Here is a 12,916-nt window from a genome sequence, read left to right on the forward strand (position 1 = left end):
AGGCAAAAAAAATATTTTATCAACTGAACATGTTTCTGTCCCAAAAGTTCTTGATCTTGAACTCTCCATACAGACTCATAGACTCCAATAGATGCTTCCTAGGCCATAGAGAAGTCCATATCTGACCTATTGAACTCATTTCTGGTTCCTCAAAATAGTTTAAAACAATAAAAACTTATAGATTCCTTCTGATGTTATATTAGCTATACATAGGACAATTTTTGACCTCCAGGAACACATTTATGGCCCATGGGTACTTGATTCTAAGCCATAGAGAAGTCCATATCTGACCTATTAAACTAATTTCTGGTCTATGTTTCCTCAAAAGTTTTTAAATAATATCAACTGATAGACTCAATCTGATGTTATACACATAGGTTCCTTTTTGACCTACTGAACATATTTCTAGCCTATGGGTAATTAATTGATCCTTCTCATGATGTCATTTCAGCCAGACAGATATTTGACCTACTAAACATATTTCTGGCCCAAAAGTACTTGATCTTGAACTTTCCATACATACTCATAGACTCCATTAGATGCTTCCTAAACCATGGAAAAGTCCATATCTGACCTTTTGAACTAATTTCTGGTCAAAGGTTCCTCAAAAAGTTTAAAACGATATAAACTTATAGACTCCTTCTGATGTTATATTACATAGGTCAATTTTTGACCTCAAGGAACACTTTTATGGCCCACGGGTCCTTGATCTGTGGGTTAACATACCGAGAGCTTTACTTCTCATGATGTCATTTCAGCCAGAAAGATATGTGACCTACTGAACATATTTCTGGCCCAAAAGTACTTGACCTTGTACTTTCCATTCATACTCATAGACTCCAACAGATGCTTCCTAAGCCATAGAGAAGTCCATATCTGACCTATTGAACTCATTTCTGGTCAATGGTTCCTCAAAAGGTTTTAAACAATATAAACTTTTAGACTCCTTCTGATGTTATAGTCAGAAGGAGTCTGACTATAACATCAGATAAAATAGATACTTAGATAGATTTTTGACCTCAAGGAACACATTTATGGCACATTTCCAGAAGAAAATGTGAAGTGGAGCTTGAAGCGGCAAATCTCACCACCATCTGGGTGGTTGCTAAGATGTTCTGGGTGGTTGCTAGGGTGTTGCTAGGCGGTTGCCGGGGTGTTCTGGTTTGTTTCTAGGGTGTTTCTAGGTGGTTGCTAGGGTGTTCTGGTTGATTGGAGAGTTACTTCTCATGATGTCATTTAAGGCAAAAAAAAATATTTTATCAACTGAACATGTTTCTGTCCCAAAAGTTCTTGATCTTGAACTCTCCATACAGACTCATAGACTCCAATAGATGCTTCCTAGGCCATAGAGAAGTCCATATCTGACCTATTGAACTCATATCTGGTTCCTCAAAATAGTTTAAAACAATAAAAACTTATAGATTCCTTCTGATGTTATATTAGCTATACATAGGACAATTTTTGACCTCCAGGAACACATTTATGGCCCACGGGTACTTGATTCTAAGCCATAGAGAAGTCCATATCTGACCTATTAAACTAATTTCTGGTCTATGTTTCCTCAAAAGTTTTTAAATAATATCAACTGATAGACTCAATCTGATGTTATACTCATAGGTTCCTTTTTGACCTACTGAACATATTTCTAGCCTATGGGTAATTAATTGATCCTTCTCATGATGTCATTTCAGCCAGACAGATATTTGACCTACTGAACATATTTCTGGCCCAAAAGTACTTGATCTTGAACTTTCCATACATACTCATAGACTCCATTAGATGCTTCCTAAACCATGGAAAAGGCCATATCTGACCTTTTGAACTAATTTCTGGTCAAAGGTTCCTCAAAAAGTTTAAAACGATATAAACTTATAGACTCCTTCTGATGTTATATTACATAGGTCAATTTTTGACCTCAAGGAACACTTTTATGGCCCACGGGTCCTTGATCTGTGGGTTAATATACCGAGAGCTTTACTTCTCATGATGTCATTTCAGCCAGAAAGATATGTGACCTACTGAACATATTTCTGGCCCAAAAGTACTTGACCTTGTACTTTCCATTCATACTCATAGACTCCAACAGATGCTTCCTAAGTCATAGAGAAGTCCATATCTGACATATTGAACTCATTTCTGGTCAAAGGTTCCTCAAAAAGTATAAATCAATATAAACTTTTAGACTCCTTCTGATGTTATATTAGATATACATACGCCAATTATGACCTCCAGGAACACATTTATGGCACATTTCCAGAAGAAAATGTGAAGTGGAGCTTGAAGCAGCAAATCTCACCACCCGGTTGCTAGGGTGTTCTGGGAGGTTGCTACGGTGTTCTGGGTGTGTTGCTAGGTGTTTTTTTTAGGGTATTCTGGGTGATTGCTATGGTGTTGCTATGCGGTTGCTATGGTATTCTGGGTGGTTGCGAAGGTGTTCTGGGTGGTTGCTAGGGTGTTGCTAGGCGGTTGCTGGGTTTTCTGGGTGTTTGCTAGGGTGTTGCCAGATTGTTGCTGGGGTGTTCTTGTTTGTTTCTAGGGTGTTCTGAAGATCTTGAACTGGGTGGTACATACATACTCATAGACTATGTAATATAACATTCTGATGTAGGTCTATACATAGGTCTATTTTTGACCTCCATGAACAGTTTCATGGCCCACGGGTACTTCATCTGTGGGTTAATATACAGAGAGATTTACATCTCATGATGTCATTTCAGCCATACAAATATATGACCTACTGAACATGTTTCTGGCCCAAAAGTACTTGATCTTGAACTTTCCATACATACTCATAGACTCCAACAGATGCTTCCTAAGCCATAGAGAAGTCCATATCTGACCTATTGAACTCATTTCTGGTCAAAGGTTCCTCAAAAGGTTTTAAACAATATAAACGTTTAGACTCCTTCTGATGTTATAGTCAGAAGGAGTCTGACTATAACATCAGATAAAATAGATACTTAGATACATTTTTGACCTCCAGGAACACATTTATGGCACATTTCCAGAAGAAAATGTGAAGTGGAGCTTGAAGCGGCAAATCTCACCACCCGGTTGCTAGGGTGTTCTGGGTGGTTGCTAGGTTGTTTTTTAGGGTATTTAGGGTGGTTGATATACCGTTGCTTGGGTATTCTGGGTGGTTGCTAAGATGTTCTGGGTGGTTGCTAGGGTGTTGCTAGGCGGTTGCCGGGGTGTTCTGGTTTGTTTCTAGGGTGTTGCTAGGGTGTTCTGGTTGATTGGAGCGTTACTTCTCATGATGTCATTTAAGGCAAAAAAATATTTTATCTACTGAACATGTTTCTGTCCCAAAAGTTCTTGATCTTGAACTCTCCATTCATAGACTCCAATAGATGCTTCCTAGGCCATAGAGAAGTCCATATCTGACCTATTGAACTCATTTCTGGTTCCTCAAAATAGTTTAAAACAATAAAAACTTATAGATTCCTTCTGGTGTTATATTAGCTATACATAGGACAATTTTTGACCTCCAGGAACACATTTATGGCCCACGGATACTTGATCTGTGGGTGAGTATACCGAGAGATTTACTTCTCATGATGTCATTTCAGCCAGACAAATATTTGACCTTCTTCTGATGTTATATAAGATATACATTGTTCAATTATATTAGATATACATAGGTCCATTTTTGACCTCCAGGAACAGATTTATGTCCCACGGGTACTTGATCTGTGGGTTAATATACCGATAGATTTACTTCTCATGATGTCATTGAACTCATTTCTGGTCAAAGGTTCCTCAAAAAGTTTAAAACAATATAAACTTTTAAACTCCTTCTGATGTTATATTAGACATACATAGGTCAATTTTTGACCACCAGGAACACATTTATGACACATTTCCAGAGGAAAATGTGAAGTTGAGCCTGAAGTAGCAAATCTCACCACACGGTTGCTAGGGTGTTCTGGGTGGTTGCTAGGTGGTTGATAGGGTATTCTGGGTGGCTGCTATGGTGTTTTTATGTGGTTGCTAGGGTGTTCTGGGTGGTTGCTAAGGTGCTAATGTTGCTAGGTTGTTGCTAGGCTGTTGCCAGGTTGTTCTGGATGGTTGCCAGGGTGTTGCTAGGGTGTTGCTTGGGTGTTCTTGTTTGTTGGTCGGGGTTTCTGGGTGGTTGCTAGGGTGTTGCTAGGGTGATTTAGGTCGTTACTATGGTATTCTGGGTTGTTGCTATGGTGTTACCAGGTGGTTGGTAGTGTTCACATATGGTTACTATAGAGTTTCTATAATGTTTTGGCATGATTTAACTTAACTAATCGATTTTTTTTATTACATTTCATGTTTATATTGTTTGAAACCTTTTGAGGACCCTTTTACCATAACAATATAAACTTATAGACTCCTTCTGATGTTGTATTAGCTATGCATAGTGAATTTTTCACCTATGCAAACACATTTATGGAACATTTCCAGAAGAAAATGTGAAGTGGTGCTTGCAGCGGCAAATCTCACCACCCGGTTGCTAGGGTGTTCCCGGTGGTTGCTAGGTGGTTGTTAGGGTATTCTGGGTGGTTGCTAAGGTGTTGCTAGGGTGTTTTAGGTGGTTACTATGGTAGTCTGTGTGGTTCCTATGGTGTTTCTAGGTGGTTGGTAGTGTCCAAATCACTATAGAGTTTTTATAATGTTTTTGGCAATTGATTTACATATCTTCAAAAGGAGTCGGAAGTTTTTTAAGTTTTTCAGAAATAATTTCAGTAGGTCAGATGTGGACAAATCTATATGGCCTAAAAACCATCATAAGGAGTCTATGAGTATGTAGAAAGTTCAAGATCAAGTACACATGGGCAAGAAATGTACACTGAAAAAAATAATATGCTTTATCTAATCAATAAAATTGTGGCAACATATTACAAGCAATATTATTAATTAAATTGTACAAATTAGAATTAATTAGAATGTTAATTTGATTAACTATTACTCAATTCTAATTTGTTCAATTTAATAAATAATATTGCTTGTAAACTGTTGCCACAATTTTATTGATTAGATAAAGCATATTCATTTTTACAGTGTAGTCTGTAGGTCAAATATCTGTCTGGCTAAAATAACATGATAGGAGGTCATTCTGTATAGTATCCTGATTTTCAAAGAACACTTTAGCCAGAAATATGTTCAGTAGCTAAAATAAGGACTCTTGTATGGCTTCAGTAACATCAAAAGGAGTCAATGAGGATGTTTAGAAAGTTTAAGATCTAGTACTCGTGGGACAGAACTATGTTCAGTAGGTCAAATCCCACTTCAAATTTTCTTCTAGAAATGTGCCATAAATATGTTACATAGGTCAAATATTGACCTCTGTATAGCTAATACAACATCAGAAGGAGTCTAAAAGTTTATATTGTTATGGTAAAAGGATCCTCAAAAGGTTTCAAACAATATAAACATGAAACGTAATAAAAGAATCAATTAGTTTAGAGCTAAATCATGGCAAAAACATTATAGAAACTCTATATGTTAACACTACCAACCACCTGGTAACACCATAGCAACAACCCAGAATACCATAGTAACGACCTAAAACACCCTAGCAACCACCCAGAAACCCCCACCAACAAACAAGAACACCCCAGCAACCACCTAGCAACACCCTATCAACCACCCAGAACAACCTGGCAACAGCCTAGCAACAACCTAACAACATTAGCACCTTAGCAACCACCCAGAATACCCTAGCAAATGCATAAAAACACCATAGCAACCACCCAGAATACCCTAACAACCACCCAGAGTTCAACCATCCAGAACACCCTAGCAACCGGGTGGTGAGATTTGCCACTTCAGGCTCAACTTCACATTTTCTTTTGGAAATGTGCCATAAATGTGTTCCTGGTGGTCAAAAATTGACCTATGTATATCTAATATAACATCAAAAGGAGTCTAAAAGTTTACATTGTTTGATATTGTACAGGAACCTTTGACCAAAAATGAGTTCAATGACATCATGAGAAGTAAATCTATCGGTATATTAACCCACAGATCAAATACCCGTGGGCCATAAATGTGTTCCTGGAGGTTAAAAATTGACCTATGTATATCTAATATAATTGACCAATGTTTATCTTATATAACATCAGAAGGAGGTCAAATATTTGTCTGGCTGAAATGACATCATGAGAAGTAAATCTCTCGGTATACTCACCCACAGATCCAGTACCCATGGGCCATAAATGTGGTCCTGGAGGTAAAAAAATTGTCCTATGTATAACTAATATAACATCAGAAGGAATCTATAAGTTTATATTGTTTTAAACTATTTTGAGGAACCAGAAATGAGTTCAATAGGTCAGATATGGACTTCTCTATGGCTTAGGAAGTATCTATTGGAGTCTATGAGTCTGTATGGAAAGTTCAAAATCAAGAACTTTTGGGACAGAAACATGTTCAGTAGGTAAAATATTTTTCTGCCTTAAATGACATCATGAGAAGTAAATCCCCAATCAACCAGAACACCCAACAACCACCTAGCAACCACCTAGCAACACCCTAGCAACAAACCAGAACACCCCGGGAACCGCCTAGCAACACCCTAGCAACAACCCAGAACACCCCGGCAACCGCCAAGCAACACCGTAGCAACAAACCAGAACACCCCGGGAACCGCCTAGCTACACCCTAGCAACAACGCAGAACACCCCGGCAACTGCCTAGCAAACCACCCAGAACACCCCGGCAACCGCCTAGCAACACCCTAGCAACCATCCAGAACACCCCGGCAAACTGCCTAGCAACACTTTAGCAACCACCCAGAACACCTTAGCAACCACCCAGAATACCCTAGCAACGGTACATCAACCACCCAGAATACCCGAAAAAACCACCTAGCAACCACCCAGAAAACCGTAGCAACAACCCAGAACACCCTAACACCCGGGTGGTGAGATTTGCCGCTTCAAGCTCCATTTCACATTTTCTTCTGGAAATGTGCCATAAATGTGTCCCTGGAGGTCAAAAATGTATCTATGTATCTATTTTATCTGATGTTATAGTTATCTATGTATCTATTTTATCTGATGTTATAGTCAGACTCCTTCTGAATATAACATCAGAGGGAGTCTAAAAGTTTATATTGTTTAAAACCTTTTGAGGAACCTTTGACCAGAAATGAGTTCAATAGGTCAGATATGGACTTCTCTATGGCTTAGGAAGCATCTGTTGGCATCTCTGAGTATGTATGGAAAGTTCAAGATCAAGTACTTTTGGGCCAGAAACATGTTCAGTAGGTAAAATATTTTTCTGACTGAAATGACATCATGAGAAGTAAATCTCCAACCAACCAGAACACCATAGCAACCACCCAGAACACCCTAGAAACACACCAGAACACCCCAGCAACCATCTGGCAACCCCCTAGCAAACACCCAGAACACCCCAGCAACCGCCTAGCAACACCCTAGCAACCACCCAGAACACCTTCGCAACCACCCAGAATACCCTAGCAAACGCATAGCAACACCATAGCAAACACCCAGAATACCCTAAAAAAAACACCTAGCAACACACCCAGAACACCGTAGCAATCTCCCAGAACACCCTGGCAACCAGTTGGTGAGATTTGCCGCTTCAAGCTCCACTTCACATTTTCTTCTGGAAATGTGCCATAAATGTGTTCCTGGAGGTCAAAAATGTATCTATGTATCTATTTTATCTGATGTTATAGTTATCTATGTATCTATTTTATCTGATGTTATAGTCAGACTCCTTCTGAATATAACTTCAGACGGGGTCTAAAAGTTTATATTGTTTAAAACCTTTTGAGGAACCTTTGACCAGAAATGAGTTCAATAGGTCAGATATGGACTTCTCTATGGCTTAGGAAGCATCTGTTGGAGTCTATGAGTCTGTATGGAAAGTTCAAAATCAAGAACTTTTGGGACAGAAACATGTTCAGTAGGTAAAATATTTTTCTGCCTTAAATGACATCATGAGAAGTAAATCTCCAATCAACCAGAACACCCAACAACCACATAGCAACCACCTAGCAACACCCTAGCAACAAACCAGAACACCCCGGGAACCGCCTAGCAAAACCCTAGCAACAACCCAGAACACCCCGGCAACCGCCTAGCAACACCCTAGCAACAAACCAGAACACCCCGGAACCGCCTAGCAACACCCTAGCAACAACGCAGAACACCCCGGCAACTGCCTAGCAAACCACCCAGAACACCCCGGCAACCGCCTAGCAACACCCTAGCAACCATCCAGAACACCCCGGCAAACTGCCTAGCAACACTTTAGCAACCACCCAGAACACCTTAGCAACCACCCAGAATACCCTAGCAACGGTATATCAACCACCCAGAATACCCTAAAAAAACACCTAGCAACCACCCAGAACACCGTAGCAACAACCCAGAACACCCTAACAACCGGGTGGTGAGTTTGCCGCTTCAAGCTCCATTTCACATTTTCTTCTGGAAATGTGCCATAAATGTGTTCCTGGAGGTCAAAAATGTATCTATGTATCTATTTTATCTGATGTTATAGTTATCTATGTATCTATTTTATCTGATGTTATAGTCAGACTCCTTCTGAATATAACATCAGAGGGAGTCTAAAAGTTTATATTGTTTAAAACCTTTTGAGGAACCTTTGACCAGAAATGAGTTCAATAGGTCAGATATGGACTTCTCTATGGCTTAGGAAGCATCTGTTGGCATCTCTTGGCATACTCATGTATCGAAAGTTCAAGATCAAGTACTTTTGGGCCAGAAACATGTTCAGTAGGTAAAATATTTTTCTGACTGAAATGACATCATGAGAAGTAAATCTCCAACCAACCAGAACACCATAGCAACCACCCAGAACACCCTAGAAACAAACCAGAACACCCCAGCAACCATCTGGCAACACCCTAGCAAACACCCAGAACACCCCAGCAACCGCCTAGCAACACCCTAGCAACCACCCAGAACACCTTCGCAACCACCCAGAATACCCTAGCAAACGCATAGCAACACCATAGCAAACACCCAGAATACCCTAAAAAAACACCTAGCAACACACCCAGAACACCGTAGCAATCTCCCAGAACACCCTGGCAACCAGGTGGTGAGATTTGCCGCTTCAAGCTCCACTTCACATTTTCTTCTGGAAATGTGCCATAAATGTGTTCCTGGAGGTCAAAAATGTATCTATGTATCTATTTTATCTGATGTTATAGTTATCTATGTATCTATTTTATCTGATGTTATAGTCAGACTCCTTCTGAATATAACTTCAGAGGGGGTCTAAAAGTTTATATTGTTTAAAACCTTTTGAGGAACCTTTTGAGGAACCAGAAATGAGTTCAATAGGTCAGATATGGACTTCTCTATGGCTTAGGAAGCATCTGTTGGCATCTATGAGTATGTATGGAAAGTTCAAGATCAAGTACTTTTGGGCCAGAAACATGTTCAGTAGGTAAAATATTTTTCTGGCTGAAGAATTAAATCTCCAACCAACCAGAACACCCTAGCAACCACCCAGAACACCCTAGAAACAAAACAGAACACCCCAGCAACCATCTGGCAACACCCTAGCAACCACCCAGAACACCCCAGAAACCGCCTAGATATGGACTTCTCTATGGCTTAGGAAGCATCTGTTGGCATCTATGAATATGTATGGAAAGTTCCCTAGCAACCACCCAGAACACCTTCGCAACCACCCAGAATACCCTAGCAAACGCATAGCAACACCATAGCAAACACCCAGAATACCCTAAAAAACACCTAGCAACACACCCAGAACACCGTAGCAACCTCCCAGAACACCCTAGAAACCGGGTGGTGAGATTTGCCGCTTCAAGCTCCACTTCACATTTTCTTCTGGAAATGTGCCATAAATGTTTTCCTGGAGGTCAAAATTGACCTATGTATATCTAATATAACATCAGAAGGAGTCTAAAAGTTTATAGTGTTTTATACTTTTTGAGGAACCTTTGACCGGAAATGCGTTCAATACGTCAGATATGGAATTCTCTATGGCTTAGGAAGCATCTTTTGGAGTCTATGAGTATGAATGGAAAGTACAAGGTCAAGTACTTTTGGGCCAGAAATATGTTCAGTAGGTCAAATATCTTTCTGGCAGAAATGACATCATGAGAAGTAAATCTCTCGGTATATTAACCCACAGATCAAGGACCCGTGGGCCATAAAAAAGTGTTCCTGGATGTCAAAAACTGACCTATGTAATAAAACATCAGAAGGCGTCTATAAGATCATATCGTTTTAAATTTTTTGAGGAACCTTTTAGCAGAAATTAGTTCAAAAGGTCAGATATGGACTTTTCCATGGCTTAGGAAGCATCTATTGGAGTCTATGAGTATGTATGGAAAGTTCAAGATCAAGTACTTTGGGGCCAGAAATATGTTCAGTAGGTCTAAAAGGAATATAACATGTATATAACATCAGATTGAGTCTATCAGTTGATTTTATTTAAAAGCTTTTGAGGAAACAGACCAGAAATTAGTTCAATAGGTCAGATATGGACTTCTCTATGGCTTAGAATCAAGTAATCGTGAGCCAGAAATATGTTCACTAGGACAAAAAGGAACCTATATATAGCTTATAAATCATCAAAAGTCAATAAGTTAATATTTCTTAAAACCTTTGAGGACCCTTTAACTCTTTCGCATGGATTCTACTACTAACTCTTTTGTGCACTGACGAAAAAACATCACTTGAGCGGTCGTGCAATGCAATAACTTACTCTTTCCTTTGTGCAACAAAGAGACGTGTAATGCATGTGTTTTGTAACAAGGGAAACAATTGCATTAGTTGTTGCATTTCTGTGATGAACAGAAATCGTTGCTATTAAGAACGTTGTGCATCAAAAATAACATATATGCAATATGCACTTTATTGCATTTAAGAACTAAACCCTTCCTTAGTGCTTTGCAATGAAAACAAAGGATATAACACGCGTGCTTTTCCATGCATTCCCATTCTACAACTAAATAATTTGTGTTTTGACGAGAAAACATCACTAGAGCGATCGCTTTACAATGCATACAATAACTTGTTCCTTTGTGTAACGAAGAGATTTACAATGCTTGCGTTTTAGGATATCATTGCACATGCAACTAACCTCTGTCCAATGAAAAGAAAACACCTAAGATGTGTTTCATTGCATTGCATGACATATCTAACTTGTTCCTCGTTTATGCATTTGCACGCAAGAACTAACCTCTGTGCAATGAAAAGAAAACACCTAAGATGTGTTTCAGTGCATTGCATGACAAATCTAACTTGTTCCTCGTTATGCATATACACGCAATAACTAACTTCTGTGAAATGAAAAGAAAACAGCTAAGATGTGTTTCATTGCAATGCATATGCATAACTTGTTTCTCGTAATGCATATGCACGCAATTACTACCTCTGTGCAATGAAAAGAAAACACCTAAGATGTGTTTCATCGCATTGTATGCATATGCACGCAATAACTAACCTCTGTGCAATGAAAATAAAACACCTAAGATGTGTTTCATCGCATTGCATGATATATCTAACTTGTTCCTCGTTATGCATTTGCACGCAATAACTAACCTCGTTGCAATGAAAAGAAAACAACCAAGATGTGTTTCATTGCATTTGCATGACCTAATCTAACTTGTTTCTCGTTATGCATATGCACATGCACGCAATAACTAACCTCTGTGCAGTGAAAAGAAAACACCTAAGGTGTGTTTCAACGCATTGCATGACATATCTAACTTGTTCCTCGTTATGCATATGCCAACAATAACTAACCTCTGTGCAATGAAAAGAAAACAGCTAAGATGTGTTTCAGTGAATTGCATGACATATCTAACTTGTTTCTCGTTATGCATATGCACGCAATAACTACCTCTGTGCAATGAAAAGAAAACACCTAAGAGGTGTTTCATCGCATTGTATGCATATGCACGCAATAACTAACCTCTGTGCAGTGAACAGAAAACACCTAAGGTGTGTTTCATCGCATTGCATGACATATCTAACTTGTTCCTCGTTATGCATATATGCACGCAATAACTAAACTCTGTGCAGTGAAAAGAAAACACCTAAGATCTGTTTCAGTGCATTGCATGACATATCTAACTTGTGCAGTTTTCTTTTCACTGCACAGAGGTTAGTTATTGTGTGCATATGCGTAACGAGAAACGAGTTAGATCTATCATGCAATGCAATGAAACACATCTTAGGTGTTTTCTTTCCATTACACAGAGGTTAGTTATTGCTTGCATAAGCATAACGAGGAACAAGTTAGATATGTCATGCAATGCGATGAAACACATCTTAGGTGTTTTCTTTTCATTGCACAGAGGTTAATTATTGCGTGCATATGCATAAAAATGCGATGAAACTCATCTTAGGTGTTTTCTTTTCATTGCACAGAGGTAGTTATTGCGTGCACATGCATAACGAGAAACTAGTTAGATATGTCATGCAATGCACTGAAACACATCTTAGGTGTTTCCTTTTCATTGCACAGAGGTTAGTTATTGCGTGCAAATGCATAAAGGAACAAGTTAGATATGTCATGCAATGCAATGAAACGCATGTTAGATGTTTTCTTTTCTGTGCACAGAGGCTAGTTATTTGCGTGCAGATGCATAGCGAGAAACAAGTTAGATATGTCATGCAATGCACTGAAACACATCTTAGGTGTTTCTTTTTCATTTCACAGAGGTTAGTTATTGCGTGCAATATGCATAACGAGGAACAAGTTAGATATGTCATGTAATGCAATGAAACACATTTTAGATGTTTTCTTTTCGGTGCACAGAGGTTAGTTATTTGCGTGCATATGCATAACGAGGAACAAGTTAGATATGTCATGCAATGCAATAAAACACATGTTAGATGTTTTCTTTTCGGTGCACAGAAGTTAGTTATTTGCGTGCAGATGCATAACGAGAAACAAGTTAGAT

This window comes from Pimephales promelas, chromosome 12, assembly GCF_988280905.1.
Source record: "Pimephales promelas chromosome 12, fPimPro1.hap1.1, whole genome shotgun sequence".
Taxonomy (NCBI): Eukaryota; Metazoa; Chordata; class Actinopteri; order Cypriniformes; family Leuciscidae; genus Pimephales; species Pimephales promelas.